We start from the raw sequence: 25,013 nt of genomic DNA on the forward strand, positions 1-25,013 counted from the left end.
AGCTATGTATGTCTTCAAAGAGAGTGTATAATCTGAAATCCAAAAATAACACTAACACATCTTGCATCTGTGTACCTGTAGACCTTGAAAGTTGAATTCCTGAAATGAAGCCCTGGCTAACCAGAAACACTGGCCTAGCACTCAGAACCTGAGCCCTGTCATGATACATCATTGGGTATGGATGGGAAAAAGTAGCTGAGATGCAAATTACTGGTCAGAATAGCTGATTGTGCTGTGTTCATGAGAAAGTCAAACCAAGAAACCATTCCTCCCTGCACACCTTGCGCAACCTCTAAATAATTTGATTTTCTATCTTGGCTTTGAGAAATTTTAGGCAGCTCTTCTAATTTGTTTCAGTCTGCTTATTTCTAGCTTTTCAACAAATGATAAGGATTTTTATTTGTCTCCTTTGCAAAGCAGAACCAAAAAAATTGTAACATCTATGTGCTTCCAAAGCTGTTTCCCCCACAGATATACTTGTAAGGTCTCTCACATGGAATAAGGCATCTTTCATTCTTATTACATTGTCAGCTAAAGACACCAGGACGATTTAGGAGAACCAGGCATATGGTGTCCTCACAAATTTACTAGAGGCAAGGTGTACTTAATCTGTATATCATCAATGATCTCTGAAAGTGCAATAGCAAAAATTCTCTAATGCACATAATAAGCAATAGCTGGGAAGGCTGAATTTTATGTAGAATGTAATGAAGAGGTCCTAAGCCTCGATTCAGAAAAAGACAAACAGAAAACTATCTGCAGGCAAATATTAAAAAAAGATTGAATGTTTGGTGTACATAAACATTCACAAATCTATTCTAGTCTTGCATCATTTGCAGGGACCATTCACTTTTACTGGTTGCAAGTTTATTGCTGTTTTATCATAAGGATTAGCATAATCATGCATCTAGCCCTAAAATTTATGAATAATAGAAAGCATATTTGCAACTGCAAACAGGCATTTTGAGTTAAGACTGAGGCTTTTTGGACTTACTCAGCAAACAACAAGGGAAATCTTGCATTTCAACAGTTATAGCTCTGGATGCTCTTAGCTGTAGGCTATGAAGGGTGTGCAGTGATTGATCACATTTATACGTAATGCCTACCTCAAAAATAGCTAATGGGTGAAGTAAAGGATTTTGATAGAGTACTTCATGGTGTGCTGCACTGGGGTCACAGGTACAGTAATTCCAATGTTATTCTTTGTGCAGAAGTTCAGAAAGTAGGTTATTGCTAGGTATAGATCAAAAGCCATGTGAAATTACATCTGATCAAATAAAAGAACAGTATGATTGTGTGTTTCATGCTTTAGGGGTTTTATCTTCTTATATGAACTTCTTATAACCCATCAGGGACAGTATCAATCCTGTCCAGGTTTTGAGAACTGCTCTGTTTCTCCCCTTGTAGAGCAGAAGAGTGAAGAATATGGTCTTTGGTCTTCATATTGCAATTTTCATATTAAGATCCTCAATAATTTTATGGTGAGAGTTTTAAGGAGTCACTTGAGATACCATATACTGTTTGTCCTTTGGTCAAATATTCTGCCTTTACTGGTAAAAAGATAGCCTGATGTTGTTTTATTGATTTTCTTCCTTACATTTGGTTAGGTGGTTAACCTATGTACTTTGTGGTTGAACATCTGGGGCAGCGTTTACGATGAGAAAGCCATAAATTTTACTTTTTATTAGCTGCCCCTGTTACAAACAGATTCTCATCTGAAGATCTAACCTGCCTAGGTCAGAGACACATAAATATTTTGGCAAGATTTGCTATCTCACATTACTCTCAGTTTTCAATCCCCCTCTCTCCCCTCCAAATATTTGAGCCATTCCAAACTTCCATCCTCTTTTATTGTACGAACCCCACTGGGCCCCACTGTAATTTGCTTACAGGGCATGGACTTCCCCTCTCCATTTTTTTCTGTTAGTATCTGCCATGCTATCTGGAACAGAACTTAGTATGTAAGGTACTGTGTTACCACAAACTCCTAAACTATACACCAAAGCATTTTGCTTGCTTAATGAAGAATGCAAATTTGGCATCATGAATATTGATCAGTCAGGCCTAGCTCCCTGCCAGCCCTGAAAAATATGGCACAACACTTTATCCAAGCAATTTTTCCATTGACTTAGAAAATTCAACAAGCTTTCTATGGAAACACAAATCAATGTATTATGAATCATGTTTCAGACTAACGTGGGTAAGAACTCTAAATTCTTAAACCAATAAAATTACAAAAGAAATCAGTGTCTTACACTAAGGACTGCTTCACTTGCAGCCCACACTGCTTGCTTGCTTTCAGGACTGAGTAGCTTTTTTTCAGCCAACAACTCCCAGGTTTCTTCTAGCCATTCTCATGTCATTAATCTACTCTAACAGGAGCCAAAACAAACCCCTTTACTCCCTAAGAGGTATTGGACCAATATGTCCCACTGGCCTTTTTCTTTGCACAGAATTCCCAAGGTAGTACCTTGCTAAACCTGATTGTAGGATGGAAGTATCATTCCTTCTTTATAAGTACACATCAGTACCAAGTCTTCCATTATCTTACTGTATATGTTGTGATAACATTGTTTTCCAATTTTAAATGTCTATATCATATTTTAAAAATGTGTTTTTTATCTAGTCTTAAGTAGTAGACAGTGTCCTGAAAATTTATTGGAGGCCTGTAATTTACTTCATACCTGGCTGAGATTACAGATGGTTCAAAGTGAAAGTTAAAAATATGGATAGAGAATTCTAATGTTTCCATTGGTGTTTCTAGTGAAGCTATGTAACATGAAGTGTACAATCAAAAAAGATCTCTTATGTCAAAAGTACTACATTAGTAGTCCCACGTGCATTAATTCAGAGAGGAAGAATTTCTGAAATGTGTTGTATCACTGCAATCCAGCCTGAGAATAATTTCATTAATGAAAAAGGGATCACAATTTTCTCGACTCTGTAATCCACTGAGGGTAATATTGGAAGTGTAAGTTGCACGCCCCGGCAAAAAGGCCGTTTTGTTGTCATGGCCAGGTGAAAAACAAAGATTGAAAAGCTATGTGAAAAAGTGTAGTCCAAGTTCTGATCTGTTGTGGCTAGGTATGGAGCCATTGACTCTACTCCAAGACTTGCTAGTTTACATTCACCAAGGAGCTGAGTTTACATGGGGCTCCAGAAAGTGTTTTCAGACAGTGTGACACAGAGAAGCTGTGAAAACTGTGAGAGACGCAATGACCTGGTTTAAGAGGTGGTGTCTCTCCATGTATTATATAGACCCATTGGGGAAGAGGCTTGAGCCACTGCTTTTTGGTTTAAGTCAGTAGGGTTAGTGGAAAGGCATTGTTCCTCCTCCTTGGATTTTATTTATCTTTCTACAGTACAGCTTAAATCCTTTGACTTTCTGGCCATGGTGCAATGTCCAGCTATTTGTATGGCCTTGTGGGGATATCTGATGTGTATGAGGCCACAGACAAGAGGGCAATTTAGAAAGCTGAAGTATATAAGCTGATTTCCTATGAATAGACTTTTTGCTTGAGCTTTATTGCTGTTTATCGCTTTTCTGGTTTTATTCAGTCATTCTGAATTACACTTTAAGCATTCTTTTATGGAATTTGGTTTTGTTATGTTTTCCTATCTGCTAATTCAAAATAATGGACGCTTCACAAGAGAAACAGTGTAACTTTGCTCTTTTGGCACTAACTGGGTTTAGATAGCATGGGCCATAGTGTCATGTATAGCTTCCAGCCATCTGAGGAATGCTTATCTGTAAGATCTTTTGTGACTGCATTGGCTTTTGCCAAGTTGCATCCACTAACACCAGGATTGAATTTGTCCTACACTGATGTTTATGGATTTGGAAGCTTCCAGCCAAACAGTTGGATGTGATACTTGGAACCAAATTTGGAACGGTTATGGGCATGATTAGGGTAGAGTTAAGTTTGCACCTCTGAACTGTAGCATTATCTAGGGCCTATAGAGAAAATGCAGGTAATTCAGAGGTCAAATTTCTGTTGAAACTGAAGCTTGAAATATTTCTCTACCTTTGTTATAAGACTCCATATTAAGAATATCGTGGCATGTGTGGCCAAGCTCTCCATATTGGTGCACATTCTCCATGGGGCAGTGAGCTGACATTCTGACATGTTACAGATGATTCATTCTAGTCCGGCTGTATCTCTGAGGGAACTTTTAGAGAAAAGAGCGTGGTCCTTAACAGCTTTAGTTGAAGTCTTTTGGAAGTTTCACAGTGAACTTCCCTTCCCCCAGACCTGTTTTGGTCATGTGTGGCTAAGAGGTTAGCAACATTAGAATAAATCTGACAACAATATCCTTAATTTGATAACAAAATCCTTAATGGAGCAGGCCCTAAATCAGGCACAACAGGTGCACAAGTCAGTCATTTCAGATGTACAAAAATGCTCCCTGATCACCAATGTCCAGTGCATGTTTACATAAAACAGCTACTCATTCTGTCAAATAAAATGTCCTTGTAATTGATTCTCCTTACAGGATGACTATAGTAGTTACAGTACTTCCTACAACCATTCTTAAAATACTAGTGTCTAACTCACATCACAACAGTGTGGGCAGGTATCATTTACATGTTGACAACTTTTGTTGTAGTTTGTTCTCAGGAGCAGCCGAGTTATCAGGCATCAAGGTGCTGTTGCAGCATGTAAGATGTCTTCAGAGATGACTCCTGCAGGAGACTCTGGGCTGCAGTGGAATGGTTCTGCTAGCTGGGACCACCTTTCAGGATCTTAAGAAGAGCCCACAGGCCACAGCAACAGTATGATTTTCATCTTTCCTCTCTACAGCATTCTTAGTGACAGTCTAAGCACTTGATATTTTCTTCTTCTCTCAAAACCAAAATCTGTTCAGTGCTTTCTCCTGATAAGGATGTCTAGAGGTGTGGTAACTGTTGCAGGTGATACTTCTTAAGTACATAAGCTTGAGATTTTGATAGGTTAGATAGATTGATTGATTTGGGGCACTCTATCTTGCTTTCTGTTGTTTTGAAAGACACTGTAAGCTCAGATTTCTTTATTAACATTATCATCATCTGAGGCAGAATTTATGATTGCCACATTTCATCCAAATGCTGCTTTTACATTTTTTTTTCAGTTTCTGTTTGCATAAACTAATTAAGTGACACATCTTTGGTCTGTTAGTCTAACATACACATTTGTACATTTATAAATCCAGCCCTAGGGAATACAGTCATTATTGCATGCCCCTTTGATCTGGTTTAGGTATGATAAACTAGAAGAGCACAGCCCAGTAGAAGAGGACGTCTTGCTTTCTTCTTGTTGGGATCTTCGTTCTGGCGATTTCCACTCTGGAGCATAAACAGAGACTATATCCTCCATCTGTCACAGTGATTACTGGATGGTACAGTGCTAGCCCTCCGCTCATTGTCTAAGACTTACATGCGTTTTATAGGATATGGTCTATAAACCCCAAACACAGCCCCAGTCAGTATGAATTTTCTTTCCTTTTCCCCATGTTCCAACTGAAATCAAGAGTCCAAGTAGTACATGTGGAACTTGTTCTCCCATTGCCCAGCAGTTGGAAATATTGCCAATACAGCTTGAAAGGCTAACAAAAATGAACAGATTTTTATTTAAGCTATCTTTGAGTTTCAATTTGGTTTTAGTCCTTATAAAGTGAGAATAGAATTCAGTGATTCAATGGAGTTACTATGATATAAAAAGATGGAAGATCAGGAATCATTGTTCATTCAGCCAGTCATGGGATGTGTACATAGGAACTATTTAAAGATAATTTATTTATTCTTCCCTCTAAAACACTTCAATAACAAACTTCTGTGAAGTGACATTTGTGCATTATGAATTATATCCAATGATTCCCACAGGTAGATGCTTAGCTGTTTCTTTTCTGCTGCTTGGAGATTTGGAGTACATTAACTTTATGAACTTCATGGAAAAATTATTGCTTTTTAGGGGGATTATTCAATTACCCACTTCAGGCAAAATGCAATAAATCTTATGTTATGTTAAAGCCAAGCATTAATCAGAAGGCCTTGTGAGCATGACAACTCTGTTCTTCTGAATATCCAGCAGGCTTAAGACAATATTCCTTGTCTTCATGTCATTGCTCAGAGGTACAGGTGATCAATTCTTATTATTCTGCAGCATTTTTTACTTAACCTCTGTCTTCATCTTCTGAATTTGCTGTGACCCCTAGTTGTCCTTTTGCATTTTGATTGTAGTTTGAATTCTGTTCCTGTTTTAAGCAAATTCTGTATAAAGATACAGACAGAGGCAAAACATTACCTATTTTACCTGTAAGTCTTATACTTTGAAAATGGCTAGGTGCCATTTTCAATAGATTTGAAAATATTTTTAGTACAAATGTTGTTCTCTGAATACTCTGTTTTCATTAGTGGCAAAAATTTATGAAACTCAACTTGGTACTTTTCAGTAACCATAAAAAAACCAGGAAAAAAAGCTGCCATTTGTTGAGTTTTTTACTTAGAAACATTTTCAACTTAAATGTTATTCACAAAATACAGTTCCTTATAATTTATGGTTTGCTTGTTAACACATAGAGAATGCATTCTGTCTAGAAAGGGAGAATGAAATATTTAGAAAGGCAAGAAAAAGAAAACTTTTCTAAACTAAGCCTTTGTGTGAGGTTTTTCTTGCATTCATATTTTAATGGATTTTGCACAGCTAAGAACATTCCTGGCAGTTACACTGAAATGGCTTGTTCCTCCTCAGCGCCTGTGTGGTGAAGAATTGCTTGCAAAGTCAGTGCAAGCAACTTTTTGTTTATTTGTACTGGTTATCTTACAGACTGGAAAGATCCTATTACATTATATCATTGCGCTCTGATGAATGTCAACAGTAATGAGAAGCTAAGAAAATATTTTTCAAGGATGTAAGGGAAAGCCTTCTTGGTGATGAGAAAATAGAAATATTCATGCTGCAAGAAGAAATTAGGGGTGTATTTCCTTGATTAATATATCTTCTTTTGGTCTTGTAGTCCAGGCACTTTTATTCACTTTTCAGTAGATGGTGCCAGAGTCAAAGTAACCTCTCTTCAATCTCTATTTTTGTGTTAGCCAGTGGTGTTAAAATCTAATGTCAAAATACTATAAAAATGCTGTTAGAGTATCTAGATATGTAAGAAGGAGGTTTTGTGTTGGAAAACTCTTTTGGTGAATTTCAAGACACTTGGTTTCATGTTTACGCCCTTGATAGAAGCTAAGCTTAGAAAACAAAAAGCTGGTGTGTCACAATTTAGCAATAAGCTATTACTGAATCTGCTTTACCTAATAACTCCAGATTTTGCATGGGAGAGCAGTGCTGCTGGCAACAGAAAGAAATACAAATTATAAAAAATGAAACTGATTGCGAAACAAAACATCACACGGAGAGAACACTCCAAAAGCCTCTTTGGCTTTGAACATCTCGCAGTACTCTTGTGGCAACTAGTAATATTTATTATTTCTAACATTCATGCATCTTTCTCATGGTTTGTTGAAACATTTCTCTGCCTTGGAAAAGGAAAGATGGATTAGCAGCTCTGTTTAGTGAGGTAAAATTTGAAAGTCCCCTAATTAGTGAAAAAAGCTGACGTCTTTGTATTTGATGTTTATGTTTTACTCAACAGCATGGTAGCTATTAAACTTGCAAAACAATGGAATATTTTATTTCCCGATTCACAAAAATATGTGAGATTTGGAATGATGCTTTTTGAAAATATAATCTGAGGGTTAAAAAGAGCAGGAAAGGTAGAAGTTTCAATTTAAGAAAACAGGAGATTTGAGAAGAGGAACATAACACGCTTTAGAGGCTTAAGGGGAGAATTGAGAACAATGAATAGCTTAGTTAAAGTCATGTCTCCTAAGTATTGCTGTGGATTTCCAAAATAAATTCTTCAACTAATTTGTTTTTTTTTTTTTTTTAATTAAAGGGGAAAAAAGGCAAAAAAAAAATTCTTGTCAGGAGTCCCACGATATAAGATACAGGAAATATTTAAACATGGCATTTATCTGAGTTTGTCCCCCAGTCTTCTCAACAGATGCTGGTCCCTGTGAGTTCCGGAGCTGCCCAGATCTGTCTCAGGGCAGATCTTTTAAACTCACCTGCTAGATTGCTTCTGCCTTTGCTTGGCTTTTGGGACATCTGGGGTCCTCAGGATGAGGCCTCCAGTTGAGAGCCTCTGAAATGGCATCCCTAAGGCTGGAGCCAGGCCCAGTTCCTCCAGAAAAAATAAATACCCACCTGTGAGAAATTTCACTTTTAGGGAAAATGAGTAATCTCTCAGAGATATCCTCTGGCATAGTTTCTAACCAGCTCTCACTGGAAACATTGCTATAAATATATTCTACCATTCTGAACATCCTGCTCTTCATCCATGTGTTGTCTTTGCTCCTGGTCTGATTTTGGAATTTCTTTTCATATTTATGTGCTTCTGTCCCTCGACAACATACAGCTCAGCATTCCGGCTCACCCTGTATTAGAGTGAAGATCCCAACCAAAATGCAAGTCTGGATGCAGCAGTACAGATATAACTGACCTCATTGAGCTTCTCTTGCTGCCATCGCATCCAGATGATGATCATCCATTTGCTTTGGTAAAAGCAAGTTTCAACTTCTTTGAATCCGTTTGATGGCTATGCTAAGGCAAAAGAACTTTTTAAACTATAAAAGCAGGAAAGATCAAATAGCTACTTAGGCTTTTTTTCTACATGAGGAGGTCAGTGCTTCTTTCGTGGAGGAGTGTAAACATTTTTAACGCTCATTTGCCTGCCAGGCTCTTCTCAGGGGGAGAGAATAAAGTGTGCTGGCTAGGTCAACAACATTGTTCAACATGTTGGCTTTCTGCGTGCTTGTGATTACTGAGTGTTTATTTGTATAACCTTGGTTCGTATCTGTAAGGCTGCAAACTTCTGCTTTCCCGTATTTGGGCTGAATTAATGTAAGGCAGGACAAGCAGATGAAGACCTTCAAACTTGCGACATCTTCAGTCCTGTTCACCCCTCCTGGCAGCACAGCTGTGCTACCAAGTATGCTTTCAGTGTAGCCACAAGTCCAGTGATATTTGCTCTGCAGTATCTCATCTGTCATCTCTGGTGAAGATCATTTCAGAGACTCCAAATGTTGCCATATTCTAGTGCTACATACTGCCTTCAGGATGGGACAAAGGGATTTAGGGATTGCTGGCTTCGGTCCAATTTTTTATCTAGAACAGGCAACATTCTTTTGTGATGCACTTTGAAATGCAATTAAGTGACTGGCCTAGTTTATTATACATTGTGATTGAAATTTCAGTCTGGGAATTGAGTAACAAAATGGGTGACTCCAGCCTCACTGTGACAGCAGTTAGCTATGTCAGCCATCTTCAGCATAACTTGGCTTGTCTAGAAGATCTTATCACATCCTAACCTAAATGTGGTCCAGATTCAGCCACAATTGTGTGTTGTGTATATCTGACCTCGCTAAAAGGATTTTTCAAATAGCCAGTCAGGAGCTTCCTCCTGACTTCACAGCTCAAGTGAATTGAAGCTGTATGCATTACTGCATATAGTTCCTGAATGTTCAAGTAAGGACTTGGAGAGGTGTATACAGCTACCAAAGTTTTCTGATATCTTTCTAGTCAGACTCTTAACACACCACGACAATTCATGCATCCCTCCAGGCATGTACATAGCTGCCTAGAAAAAGTCTATACTTTTGAAGTTTGACCACAGTTACATAAGATAGTTGGTGACAGGTAGAACCACCTTTCTACAATAAAACACTGGTTTTGACTGATTACAGCCGCACATTTTGAAACCTTCCTGCAGTTTAGTGGAGTGTGGAAAATAGAGTATCCTTTAATAATAATAATGACTTCTAATGTACAGCTTCCCACCCTAAATAACTCTGTACTTTGCAAACAAATAGTAACATGGGAAGGAATGTGATTAATCCAAGACTCTTCATCAGCTAAACAGCGGTTCCTGGATTAGAACGCCCTCTCCCAAATCCCCTTGAGTTACCCACAGAGCAGTTTAGAGGCACTGCTCTAGCCATAACCAGGTAGGTTTATAAGAATTTATACATAGAATACCCATATGCTAATGGATAAATGACCAGTCAGACCATTTCCCTGCCTGAAGGGATTTGGATACAGGACTCTGATTTCTTCACATCTCTGCATTAGAGCTGCTCTTCCATTCTTTGCAGAACATTCAGAGGGAAGGAAGAACAATGCCCCCTGCATACATGTAAAGAATTGCACAAAGCAATACCAAGATAATTTTAAAAATCATACAAATATTTCGTTACTGGCAGGCTCCAGAGTCAATGACAGTCCAATTGATACAGAAGGGAAATCCCTCCACGCTACACTGCAAGATGCAATAATATGGCTACTCAGGCACAGTGAGTTCAGTGGTGGATTAGCATAGCCAGTTCCTGAGAGCCCAGAAAAGCTTCTATCTAGAAAGGACCACCCAGCTCACTGGCTGCAGTCTCTCAATCACAGGCAACCACTCAGGGGCTGAAATATTTCTAGCATCCTCAAACAAAATTTGAACTGTAGTGAAAAGTCAACAGCCAAACTTATAATATCTCAGAGGCCTAGCAGGAAACAGAGCAACACAGATGACTGTGGACATTTCATCTTGTGTTGTGGCATGTGACTGGGTATTTTCTTCAACGTTTTGTGAATAAAATCAGTTGGGCTAGGTAAAAATGACCTAAGAGCCATAATCACCTAAAATTCGTTTAGTCTCCGCGGCTTGGAACCTTTGTGGCTGCAATAATCTAATGGAAAATATTTGAGGACTGGATAAATTTGTGGCTATTGTAAGTGAAGATAAAAGAAATATTTAATAATATGTTCCTGCTGTTGTCCAGCACATTGCTGCCTGCATGAAAGCATGTGGAGTCCTCTCTATAGACAGTGGAGGTAACTCCGTGAAATGGGATGGGAAAGAGGGTGTCACTGGTTATAATTCAGTTGTCACAGAATGCCTGAGGTTATTCTAGCAGACAGTGTGTACAGCTTCAAGATCTGAAAGGGCTTTTGGTGATTTGAAACATGCAGCTGCTAAACGCTGGATTTGATTTGTTTGTTGGAAGCTCAGAATAAAGAGGATAACTTTAAAAGGGGTGTTAATTCCTTAGCCAGGGACAGTTGCCATCTCACCAGAGCCACATGTGTGTAGGATTAGCTCCTCTCCTAGGCTCTTGAAGTTGATCTGTAATATAAAAGAAAAATTTTGAAACAAGCAGGATCTGTGCTGACCTCCCATATAAGGGGTAAGACTGGGCAGTGACCATGTGGGTGGTAGAGTGGGAGTTTCCATGAAGTATGGGTGGGAGCTTCTCTAATAATTTACATTCATACTGGTTCCAGTTGGAGAAGGTTGGCTCACTGGCAAGGTCAACGCCCGATGTGTGACTTGTTCCCGCTTGTTTGTTTATGTAACATTGTTTTGGGTACCTGAAAATAACAGCCCTTCTTAATACAATGTGCCTTCAAGTAGAACTGATACGAAGCAGACTGGGATGGAAGTGTGCAAGATGCTAATGTTACTATCAGTGTCACTGCCACGTTCATTCACTTGGCAGCCATAGCTGGGTTAGGAGATACGGAACCAATATTTAAGGCAGTGTCAGAGATTGCCACGTAGCACATGCTCATCAGGACCCGTACACAGCCCAGTGGGACGATGATTCAGCTAGGAAGCACTGAGAACAGGTTTGCAGTGTTGACAAACGGATAAAAGAAGTCATGGTTTCATGAGTGTGCGTTGCTGCTTTGAAACCCAACATTCTTCAGCTATCAGTATCAAATCTTACTGGTGGAGCACTGCTTTGAAAGATGCAATCTGCAGATGTTTAATGTGGGCTTAATTTTCCGCACATGATAATAAAAGTTGTAGATGAAGTATCTCTATTTATTATTATCCATGGTGAAAATGAAAACTGATCTTTAAGGGATATATATGTCCTTATATAAGATTTTTTTAAAAATAGTTATTTTCCTTCATCTGATTCAGTCCTTTGTCTCCTTAAGTATACATATGGGCATGGTCAAACTTATTCTGACTAACTTTGAACCTATTTGAATACTACAAGTGTGAAATTGTGACCACACATGTTATATTAACACTTTGCATGGGAGACATGTGTGTATGTGAGAGGAAATCAGATGCATATATGAGGTGAAAATTGAACCAGTTGAAAAAGATTGGAAAGACAAAATAAAATTGGAGACAAAATAACAAAATAATACTCTGTGTGTATGTAGTGAAATACATACTATAAATTTAGTTATCTAGATCATCTTCTAGTCCAGCATTTGTGACTACATCACAAAATAGCTCAAAAAATCTATTTAAAAAATAACTGAATTACACTTTTGGTAGAAATACTGCAGTGAAGGCTTTTAATATAGAGGCAGCAAAATGATGGTGAACTTGAGCTAGATCGAGCAACGTACAAATCAGACCTGAAGACTATCAAAACTGTGCAAAGGTCACACAATTTTAAAAATTTTTTTTGCAATAGAAATAAAAAACTTTCTATGTAAACCAAGAAAAAATTAACTGAATTTCACTGAATTTTGAAGAAAAGATTCTGTCTCTCTCTTTTTTTCAGTCTATTTAAACATACATGCACTTCATGCAGAAGTGATATATGTAGGAAGAAATATTTAAAATATCAAATGAGCTCTCCTTTAGGTTGTGGGATACTTTCAATCTTTTTAATTTGGAAGATCATGTCTATCTGGTGTTTTTTTACAATTATTAAACTCAATGCCTCTGAGAAATGCTCCTACATACTCTTACAAACCCACAGTTCCCACAATTTTTGCAACTTGGCTTTTGAATTGATTTTGATGGTTCTGGTACTATAGGCATTTTGAAACACCTTGAGCGTGGCTTAAGCTATATTTTCATTATAGCATTCCTGAGTGCATGCTTTGAGTGTTGCCCCACAGCATAGTTGCACTCATGTTTTGCAACTGCCATGGAGCAAGGCTTTTCAGAAGCCCTCAAAACCACCATTGCTTCATAAGACATCAGATGTTCTGTAAAATTATTGAGAAAGGAAAAAAGAGAAAATCAATAATGTCTACAGATAAGGAAAAAATAAGACTACTTTGAGTGTAATATTCTCCTGCACATAAACAAAAATCGTTGGGAAAAATGCAAATGGATTATTTATTTCTTAATTTCTGAAGGTGAGATGATCTTATGCTTCCCCCCCGGCTGTTAAGTAGCCATCTGATTAATGGTAAATTGATCAACATTACTCACAGGGCGTGCGAACAGCTTGAAAATCAGCCCTGAAATTTGCTTCAAATTGATCAAACTGAAATGAAGACTCATTTTGAAAAATGGTTGTCATTTTACGCTACCTTGTGAAATGTAAAGCCACTGCAGCACTGAAAACCATTAAGATACCTGCACTTGCTAAAAACATTTTGCTAGTGAGACAGACGTAGCTGTGCCCCTAGCAGAGAGCTGGACATTCGTAAGAAAGGCACACTGCCCCTTTAAGTGTACTTATTGAGAGGGAATTACCCAGCAGCCATCAGGCATAGACAAGGATGGCCCTTGGTCCTCTTACTTGTTGAGGGCATGGTTCTAAGATAAGTCCAAGGTAGCCTTCTGCAGACCCTAATGCAACCAAAGAAAATCGTATTTTTAGCGTAGCTTCCTCATTTTGCTGAAAAGTCCTGGCATTTTTCAGCTTTCCAAATAAGGCATTCTGAGGAAAAGGGAGAATATGCAGAGAAAGGGCTTCCAGGCAGAAGACAGGGATATGAATAAAAATGTCTTCTCTCCGAAATCTAGCATGAAGCGAGGGTAGTGATTGTGATAATAAAGGCAAATGATAAATGAAAGAAGGGGCACTTCAACATAATCTAGATAACAGGAAAATTTTAAATGGACAATTTAACATGAGGGTCTGCATGGAATTATTTTTCATTAAACAATCAAAGCTTGTGATAATGCAAATGAAATCCATTTTTAGCTGCAGGAAAGTTTGAGAATTTCAGAGGAATAAAAAATATGAGAATAATAATATCATGATGGTAATTCACAGTAATTATAGAAAAGCATAATTGCACAACACAAGCACTAATCAAAGCTCAGAAGAGTACTTTGGCAATCATTAGGATTTCAGAGCTATTAGCATTTACCTTTGTCATCGGGCACCACATAACAAGCGTTATTAATTTCATGTTAAACTAGAGCATATTTTCCCTGATCAAATATCAGTTCATAATAACTAACCACAAAGATTAGCTTATCTGACACCGATTTTTGTGAAGTATTTTAGAAAGAAAGCTTTACTGGTGATTGCTCTGGAAGCAATGTTGTCCTTGAACTTAGGTTATTTCTCAAGGTTTGTGGCCTGTCCTATATGTGTACAAATTCCATCAATTTGTTTGCATCTCCTGGACTAAAAAAGCTTCAGAGCATTGTCCATCCCTTCCCTCTTGATATCTTACAGGTGGAATTTTCTGAGCTTCATACATCTGTGAGTGTGTTAATAATCAAATGTTCTTGAACTATACACATATTTTGTGCTGCTGTGGTACATATGTAACTCATCATTTGTGCTCGCTGTAAAATCTAATCTGATGTACAGCTTGTCCTAAATTATTCTATGTACAGTATTTGTCATTTGTTCTTTTTATTATCTCAGTTTTTTCCCCCAACTGACCAGCTATGCTTTTTTTTTTTTTTTGAGCTATGCTCAAACCTGCCCTGACTGCCTAGCATGAGGAAAAGGACATTTTACAGTTCATACCATACATACCAGTACATACCATGGAGGAGAAGGGAACATGTGAGCAAATCAAAGTTGAATTTAAGAAAGAAGAATATGGAGCTGGAAAACTCACAATGTGCTCATGAAGAAGGGATGATCAATCATTAGGAGAGGAGCGGGTTTTCAAGAAAACCAGAGAGATAAATAAAAGCACAAGTAAACAGCTGAAACCAAGAACAAGTAGTTGGAAACTGTGGTTTGGAGAGAGGATATCCCGTAGTGAATAAAATCATGAACAACATCTTTTTTTTCCCAGGTGAAGAATTGAAATGGTGAAATGAGATAAAGCACAAAAAGCAAAAGCATAGTTATTTACGCTAGTATTATATATAAAGTATTATATAAGTATACTTATATAAGTATATACAAGTATAATATTCTCTTACATTCAGTAGAAGAAAAGCTGTATTTTGTGCAATGGAAGAAACAAACAAAACCAGATTCCTAAACATGAAATGTGGCTCTCTGGACCTTCTTGGCTCTTTTTATAATCCTCTTTATGCATAATTTTTTTAAAAAAATTAAATCTGTTCTCTTACTGACATTTACAGTCTTTACAAAATTCTATACCATATGTTTAGCTTTTAAAGGGAAGGGTTGTCTATAGGAGAAGACATTGGTAAAAATATATTTCAATTTGTTGTTCAATAAAGCAAGATACAACTTAGCAACATGCAGGCGGGGTCATTTCCCGGTGTCAGGAGTAGTAAGTATTGAATATCTTTTCCTTTTCTCAACTGACTCACTGTCACAGTGCTTTTCTCTGGCTTGTGGCAGGATTGTTTTTCTGTTAGCAACTTATTTTTTAACACACCATTCTGACACCTTGACAGTTCATGTGCTAAATCAAACTTTACAATTACTGGCAGGCAGTTATTAGATGTATTGCACTTAATTAACTTTGCACCTAATTACAAGCAGTGCTGGCCGATTACAAAGGGCATAAATATATTAGTGCCCTAGCTGTCACATCATGAAAATGGCTGTTTGAACAAGTCAAGCAAAAGCAATTACCACATTGTGTGCATGGTGAAGTGTAGCAGAGTGCAGAAAGAGGAATGAACTGTTTTACTGTTTGCAGGAATTTAATTTTGCGCTTTGCATTTCAGGTGACCCAGATGAGCAGAGAGTATGATAAAAGATTTCCTTTCATTTGTATAAACACTTCAGGATTGCTTTGTGCATGTGACGGGAAAACCAAAGTTGCATGGTAAGAGCTGACTTAGGTTTTGTTACATACCCACCCTGCGTATCTGTAAAGTATGAGGATTCCAGCATTAATGAAGAAAAGCGGTCTAACATGAGGTATATTCCATAGATCATAAGCAAGACTTGTGATTCAGAATGGCACTGTGCAGTAGTTGCCAAAATGAGAAGGAAAGCAGAATTTTGTCTCATCTGTAGAGGGATACGTTGTAAAGAACAAATGCTAGCACTCAGCTGGCATTCTGTGGAAATCTGTCTTGCGTTAGCACAGAAAGAAAACATCTCTGCTGGAAAAGTAAGCAAGACATTCAGAGCAATTTTTAAAATTTGTAAGTGGCTTTGTAATCAGAGTCTATGTAAGAGAGATGTTTCCTTCTGTATCAAGTATCCGTTGTAACCACCATATGCTCTCTTTTGCCTAGGAAACTACAGCATGTTACAGGTGGCTTAACTAATTATTGTGCATATAGCCATAAAGGGACGTTGTCTTCACTTTACAAGAATCCTGGCTAAGAAGAAAAACTGAGAACTGTTATATATCATGAATGTTTTCTGTGCTAAAAGATTTCCATTTGCTGCTTAGCAGCAGAATAGCCCTTGAATTAGCAGTTTTCCAACAAAACTAAACAAAATATTTGTTTTCCTTTTCAACAAAACCTCACCCCACATTCAATTATTCAGCAATGCATAGACAAACTGACTTAAGCCCAGTCATAGGAATTTCATGGCCAAAAGATTGTACCATTTGCTTTGTACAAGATATTTAATGCTTTGTACAAAACAGTACTGAGGTCAAACGAACCAGTTTCATATACATTGGCCAAAAAAGGTCACTGGAACTTGATTTCGCTTGAGGCAAATGGAAAGAAACAGAGGGAGTCACAATGTGCTGCTAATTTAGTGGCTGTAGGGCTTGTGTGCTGTTGTTACATACAAGCTCTGAATAAAGAGAACTGTGAGGATGTATGTAAACCTTTCCCAGCCCAGAACAGCAATTCATTGTTATTCACTTCTAAATAGGCTGCCTGTGTTGTGTCTGATAACTCATGGAAAAAGTAGGTGGCCTTTAACAAAAGTTTTGGACGCCTTTGCAATTGTGCTTGCATGAAAAAGTCAGTTGACTCCTTTGTGTGCAAAAGCATAAAGTAGAAAGTGGGGAGATGTGTTTTCAAATACAACATTACATCACTGCTGAAAACATTGCTCAATGTATTAAGACCTTGGGTGGCCAGCAATTTTCACCCTGTATAAAATTAGAGACACTGCTGTAGAAAAATAAACCTGTGCAGGAAAGTGTCCTGATGGAATGACCTGGGGGAAACAAGCACTGTCATTCAAGTAGCCTGTACCAGAGCACTTTGGTTCTTTACCCAGTCCTTACTAGGAGAGTCAGGAGCTCAGCCCAAGACAGATGTTAAATTAGCCAAGGGTTCATGTAAAGCTCTATGATTTCAGTTTTCCAGGGCAAAATATATACTACTAAGCTTTTCACTGATGAGGAACTGTGGGGTGCAAGGAATTAATGTGAAATAATGTAGACTTGTCTCTTCCAACACACAAAGTGAGTTAAAATGTTACTTTCTTAATTGAATGCACCGGAACCAACAAATAATCCAAGAATAATGTTTCAAAAATAAAAGTAAATCTAAAGCTCCGTGCATTTGAGGAAAATCAGATAAAACAGCAATGAAAAGTTATTCTAGCAGAATATGTCTGTATCTTGTACTTAGATTTTTTTTCTGATATGTTTGGTCATAAAATCGTAGAATCATTTAGGTTGGGAAAGACCCTTAAAATCATTGAGTCCAACTGTAAAGCTAAGACTGCCAAGTCCACCACTACACCATGAAACCATGTCCCTAAGCACCACATCTATAAGTTTTTTAAATACTTCCAGGGACAGGGGACTTGTCCTTGCTACATGCTTGCTGCTTTGATCCAATTGCAATTAGTTAAAATATTCAACCTGAATAGTCAGTTTGCATGTATGTATATACATAGACACGCGCGCGTGCGCGCGCGCACACACACACACATATATATATGCTTTCTGTTGTATCATTAGCCCATGGTGGGGGAAATGGGGATATATAGAAAAATACACATCACCACTTCTCAGTTTTGAAACACAAATTTTTGAAATCACAAATTTCTTGCAGCAGCCCTGTCTGGAGTGGGACAGCAGGGGTTCTGTGCATACAGGGCCAAGAGACTGCTAGCTGACTAGTGTGTGAGAGAATGGGGACCACTGCCTCTCAGCAGCTTCCTCCTGGACAGGCTGTGGGCTTTGGTGAGAGGCTCTGCTTGGCAGGGCGAGGAGCCATGGCCCTGCAGGACACAAGAATTTGACTTCTCAGGACTTTCAGGGACTCAGCAAGAGCTTGAAATCCTGCCTCTGAGAGGAGTCATTCAGCACACTGCTGGTATCTGGTGCTTCCATGAGGGAGGGACTCCCAGTCCCGATGAATTTGTCTCCTCACTTGAAGCATGGCCATTGTATTAAGCACTGATCATGTGGCAACTACAGTTTCCCTATTTATTACTTGCTCGCCTCTCCTCCCCATGGAGAACAGTGGAGAAAAGGCTGGGAAATCAACTATGGCAGCTATTTTACCTGCTTGTGTAACATTTTACTAGCCACTGTGGAGTCCTCAGCTTTTCCATATTTATCGTATTTGTAGTGATTGAACATTGATGGATGGAAAACTGAGCGGGTTATTTGTTCTTTTTATTCTGTAGATGAGTCACTTCTCAGCCATGACTTCTGAAGACTTATAGCCTTAGTGCACTTCTAAGATCCAGAGCCTTATAAGATGCAAGGATGTCATCTTACCTGTCTTTTGTCCTTTTTTGGAACCATTAAAGAAAAACTGGAAACTGGAGTGATATATGAAGAATTGACAGGTATGTAAAAGCCCTCTGTTAGATTTTTTTCCATCCAAGTCTGCTTTGTTCATGGAGCTGCATACTTTATAGTTTGACTTTTGCACTCTGTTGTAATGACTCTTTCCATCTGAGTGCATCGTACTGTAGGAAGCTAATTGACTTTGACTTCTCTGCTTCTGTTCCCAGTGGGATAATGCCAGTTGTAATTCTTTTATTGATTGTTTAGAGCAATTAGTGGAAAACAAATTTCTCCAAAGAACAGATAATTTGGTTTTGTTGCTCTCTACCATTAAAGCTAAACAATTTGTTATCTGAAAAAAATTAATAGGAAACACATTCCATCTGTTTATTAGCTGAAGAGAGACAGGTTACCTCATCATTAATGTCATCGGTAATTAGCGCTCTTGTGCTGCTACCATCTGTACCAGTGGCTGGCAATCTGTCAGCAGCTTCAGATGCCAGGGCTGATTGTGTTTATCTGTGCCAAACAATGGGCAGACCATATGTGATCCTGAAATTTGTAAACAGTAGTTGGCTAATGTAATTTAACTAGGCAGTTTTGTTATATGTATGACTGCTACCCTGGGAAGGACATGAGACTTTAAACCTCCAGGACAATTCCCAGGCATTGGGTCACCAGCACCAGGCTCAGAATGCCACTTTCAATTAATCAGGTGTCTGATGGTCACAACTGGTTTTTGTTTCCATTTGGGAAGAGATCTGGAAAGGCGCTGCGGTCAGAGTGGCAGGACCTGCGCTCACATTCCATCAGCATCACTGCCCTCCACAATAACCAGCAGATAAACCCTGACGTGTGTCATGGAGGCCTTATTAATTGGATAGGCTTCTTAGGTGTTATATAGTAGGTAACTTCTTGTTCCACACCAGATGGAAAAGAATGGATATTATTTTACACTTGAAGTTTTTTCAAATAAAAAAAAAAAACAACAAAAACAAAACCAGAGAAAAAGGAAGTAGTTCTGTAATATTTAGGCACTAATCTTAGTGTTTTACTGACTTATTTTCTGTTGTTCTTGATCTAAAAATGCACCAGATTTGAGTTGATTTCTGTTGTTTTATTTTGAGGACAAAAAATCTGAAAATTCTGACTGCCTAATAAAATACCTTCCAAGGGTCAGAGACTCTTGAGATCCTACACACAGTGATTTGAAAGCTTATGTAAGAATACATTTGTAGTGGTGGAGAGCTGTCTGCCACGCTTCAATTTGTCTCATATTTACTATAAAGGAAATTATTATACATGTAAGTGGTCTTGTTTCATAATTTTTCATTGGTACTCCCCTGTTCTATGCATTCTGTCATGTGGATATTATATACAAGTACAGGTGGAAGTTAAATGCTTTCTTTGGCACATGGTTTTGAAGCCTACAATAAGAGGTATTACTTCAGGAATCATATCGTGGAATATTATGATTAGTGAATATCTATTAAAAGTGCTTATTGCTAATACCTGGACATTTTCGTCTCTGGGCTACTGGAGCAGAAAGCTATTAAAAATGCGAGGTCCCTCTGGCATTGTAGAAAAATCCATTTCATAGTTGTATGGTAGCATACAATTTCCAAGGGACTGCTAGATGTTCATGTTCGATGCATGAAGCCTAAGTACATTCAGGGGTTAATCTCTTTTTCTGATGTGAGAACATGGAGCTGCTGTTGAAAACTCTGAATCTCAGTCAAAGGTGAGAGGAATCATGAATTTCAGAGAGCCCATTATAATGCATTTCTAAAGATCTGGTGTTAGCAAGAGGTGCAGTTGGATTAGTTGTCTCTTAAAAATGGGTAGGAATGGATCACTAGAGGCAATATCAAAATAGGGAAGAGTATGAAGCATACTAAGAAAGCTATGTCTCAATATATTGTCTCACTTGTGGAAAAAGATCTGTGTGTATATATAATGTATACATAGATATATAATTTGGAAGGTGAATAACGTAAGGAAAGTGATATTGTAATGAACAAGAAAGTAGGAGTATTTTATGACTTAATATTGTAAAATGTTTATTTACAAAAGGTAGTTTGTGTTTGTGGACTGATCCAAAGCAACTTGAATTGAAATATTCATTAGGGTTTCAGTAGGTTTTAGTCCCAGCCCATCTTTTCCAATGTTTTTTGGGTAAATTTACTGCATGCAATTTTTTACAGAATCTGCTGCTGTCAGGTACCGTAAGAAATCATCTGACCTAAGGAGTGTACACTAAACATGGACTAAATACGGCATGAAAAAAGCAATATCATTCATAAGAATATTTTGCTCTTCCATTTAATTTTGTGTCATTTCAGTAATCTGTTTGTGGTGTGCAAATTTGCATATTATAGAGTATAATTTTAAAGATACGTATCTTTTTATCCTGAGGTAACTGCAGATCAATACAGAAAACAAAGTCATTTTAGCTCTAGGATTAGAAGAGGAAAAAGAGATTTTAATAGCAGTGTAGGGATGTTCTAGAAATTAATTGTAGCCCCTTCACTGCTTTTCTACATGTAAAGTGGAAAAACATTACAGGTACTAAAATTAAATACGATGCCAATACTGTAAATCCAGTGTAAGGGTTTATTGTATCACTGAACTCTTTAAAATGTTAACATTCCTTGGCTTTGTTCAGAAGCATTAATGAATTCCAGGTGAAGTCACCTTAGACAACAAAGCCCACTGTTGGTAGACATCCATCACACGGAGCATTAGGTGACAGTTCTCCAGGGCACATGTAGATGTGAGAATGTTTTGTTATGGTGTGGTGACTAATGTTCCTTTATTTCTCATTAGTTTATACGGTACTCTATTACATAAAAATTAATTTCTGTTGACTTCTACATTCAGTTAATGTAGACACGTCATTTAATGAACATACTATACCTTAAAATGTTAAATTATAGCCTTTCTGCCCCCCAGGTAGACTGTCAGACATGGTGGTATAAATAAATATAGAATGCTGCAAAGCTAACAAATTCCATTTAGTCAAGAGGACTGAAAGCAGCTCCCAGAGGCAGGGCTGGAGCCTTCTGCTGGAGAACACTGAAGTCAATGGAAAGACTTACATTGACTTCATTAATTGCTAAAATAAAGGTGCGGAAGGAAGACAAAGATCTGTGGAGAATAAATTAGGGAGGCTGGTTATATTTCTCCATTAGCAGTGGAAGTTCTCCTTGGAGATAAGTAAGCATTCAGTCACCGGTTGCCTAAATAACTATTCTAAGGGATTTCTAGGTGGCTCTTTGCATAACAGTATGATTTAGCTGTTTTGAGGTATAAAATGCATCCATTGTTTTTACCTGAGCTAAAGAGGAAAGCTTAGTGTTGTCATTATCATCACAAGCGATAGGGGTCATGATCTGAAACGCAGGTAGCTAAAGTAATCTCAGATGCTCACAAGTACCCTGCTTGTACAAGTACCAAGTGCCTGGCCTGTGAGGGCCATGTCAGAATTGGGCTACCTGGCAGAAGTGAAGATGATGGGAAGTGAGCAGTCCCTCCAGATCTTACTCTCTGTTATCCTTTTTATGTTACTTGCACTATCATGCCACTGTTACAGAAAGATCAGGAAGAAAGACAATTTAAATGAAAGGAATCAAGATTTCAAACAAACAAACAAACAAACAAACACAAGGAATCAAGACTGAAAATGGGGAATACAGAACTCAGCTCTAATCCCAGAAATTATTTCTGGGTGATTTCTGTTTGCAGACTAGCATTTGTAATGCTGAAGTCAACTACTTCTGTTGCTTAGGTCTTTTATTAATTGGTCACATGACAGCTGTGGAAAGGCCAACGTTTTGTTTCAGCCAAAATGCATTCACAAAATAAAACTGAGTTCACTTTTTTTTAAAAAAATTCTTGTAAAGCAAAATATTATGCGGCTGATATTGCATCTTCTCCTTTTCACTCAGGCTGAATTTTTTTTTACTATTTTTCAAAACACTGGTTGAGTTTGGATAGAAGAAACTAAGCAACCCATTGTATAGTTTTTCATTAAGAAAAATATGATGTAATTGTATCAGATTATTATAAATTGTTTCTTGATTGTAAATAATATACATACAGACAATTGATAATTAATTGCAGGCAAAGATCAGTTAAGAAAGGCCATCTTAAATGTGAGTTATTTTATTTGTCTCTGTGATTATCACTGGTCAAATGTAATTATGTACTTGTCAAATTGCAGCTCTGGGAAGATGGTTTAAATGTCACTGTAAATTGCAGGTTTACAAAATAGCAAATAATATAGATTTCTTGACTATTTTTAGTTTGTTTTTTTGCTGATGATACAACCAAAGCTTAAAGCAATCATAGCTGACTCAAAATACCCATTTAATTTTAATAAGACTTGGACCTAACTGCAGGAGCAGAAATGTCTTAGCACAGTATACAAAGCCTTGCAGTTGGCAGAGTCTTACGTAGATGTCATGGCAAAGTAATACTTAATAACAAAAATACTCCTGCGTCTGACAAATGAGCAAAGTGTTGTCAAATGACTTCACTGAGTGCACCTAGTAACTATAAGAACTCCATTATAGGCAGATAAAATCTGGGATCTGTTAGTATCTCTATTTAAATAGAGGCTAAAGAGAGACAGGATGGCTTTGCACATGAGAAAATGACCAGCAACGTAGGAACTTGGGCCTTTTTAAAATCATCTCTTTGGGAGAATCTAGTTCGATTGTTGCAAGAAGGATATTTTACTAGCTACACTTAATTTTTGGTTATGCTCTAATATTAGGCCTCAATGTAATGATCTGCTACTGGATTTTCCTTCCAAAGTACTCTGTGTGTGTGTTGGTGTGTACTAATAACTTTCCTGATTATCAGTCAGAATTTGCCAATTTTGGCAGAAATTTTTCAGACCTTTCTCATTCTCTTTATGGTGGGACACCTTCATGCATCTTTTGGCATGCTTCACCGCTCTAAGAAACATAGTACCTCTGAATTTTCAGGTGATTTATTTTTAATTTCAGCCCTTTCCTTCTTTGCCCTATGGATGTTGTGCAGCACAGCCAGAGCCAAGAGGAACGTAAAGCTGTAATTTTGTTGAAGTATAGCTGTGACGTGAACACTCTCCTCGAGAGTCCCATCCTTGGTAACATATTATTTGAATTTTGCTTTAGAGGATGTAGCACGATGGGCAATATCCTGTCTTTGCGAGTGTGAATGCACAAGCACATGCTCAGAATCATCATCAGAACCACCAGATGTTAAGAGGAATATCTGTAGGCAGCAGGTTTACTTGCCAGGTTGCAAGGTATCAGAGCATTTGGGAATCATTTTAGTTGACAGACTCCCTCTGACTAATTCTGGATGTGTTCCCTCACCACTATAGATAGGAGACTAAGCATCCTGCATGATCTATGAATGGAGAGCTCTTGACAAAAAATACACGCAATATTCATAGTAGTGAACATCAACTCCAACGCTTTTTTTTCTCCCAGCTTCCCCCCTGCCCTTCACAGCTTTTCTTCATTCTGTGCTGTTGTTGGATACATCTTCAGATTTATTGTATCAACAGTCAGCTTTTGAGATTCTTTTGAGACATGCTGGCACTGGCATTTTCAATCTGTAAAGCTGTCCAGAACACTTCAACATAACCCTCTTCTGGCAGCACTGTGAGCATCAGTGGTGGGTATCAGATCTGAGCTAATGCAGGTCAGATTTCATTGTGCCTGCTGATATTTATGGGGATGGAAAAAATAAAACAGATTTGCCCAGAATGTTGTAGCCTATTTCAAATGCAAGTAAAGGGGTCATGAATCTGAGTCCCTCATCTATCATAACTGCCAGAGGTAGAGCGTAGCTGGGACAAAGCCAACCCCATGCATCAGAGCTAAGCTGTGAGCTAAGGAAAAGAGAGGTTTAGATCATTGATAGAAATCCACTGAAGAGAGTAAAGGTATATTTGCCTACTGATGCAATCCCACTGCAAGCTTACTTTTCACCTCCTTTGGCCACAGAGTGTGAAGCTTCACTCTCTTTCTCCCCTTCATATCATGAAGCACCTCATGTTGAAAAGGGAACACAAGTTATACCCCACACTGAAGAACAAAACATCTAGAAAAAATGTACTAAAACTTCTTTCAGATGCTTTTCTGCTGGGGAAGGTTGGCTGACAGGGATATT

General features: G+C 38.0%; 1 long non-coding RNA gene across 1 annotated transcript in view; it reads left to right on the plus strand.

Annotated features, from left to right (window-relative positions):
- Positions 1-25,013, plus strand: part of LOC142056019 (uncharacterized) — a 64,299-nt gene that overhangs the window by 28,557 nt on the left and 10,729 nt on the right. Inside the window, exons 2-3 of the long non-coding RNA XR_012660167.1 lie at positions 15,904-16,004; positions 18,740-18,904. This is a non-coding gene — a long non-coding RNA (uncharacterized LOC142056019). The remainder of the gene's footprint in view (positions 1-15,903; positions 16,005-18,739; positions 18,905-25,013) is intronic.

The sequence above is a fragment of the Phalacrocorax aristotelis genome, chromosome 4, assembly GCF_949628215.1.
Source record: "Phalacrocorax aristotelis chromosome 4, bGulAri2.1, whole genome shotgun sequence".
Lineage (NCBI taxonomy): Eukaryota > Metazoa > Chordata > Aves > Suliformes > Phalacrocoracidae > Phalacrocorax > Phalacrocorax aristotelis.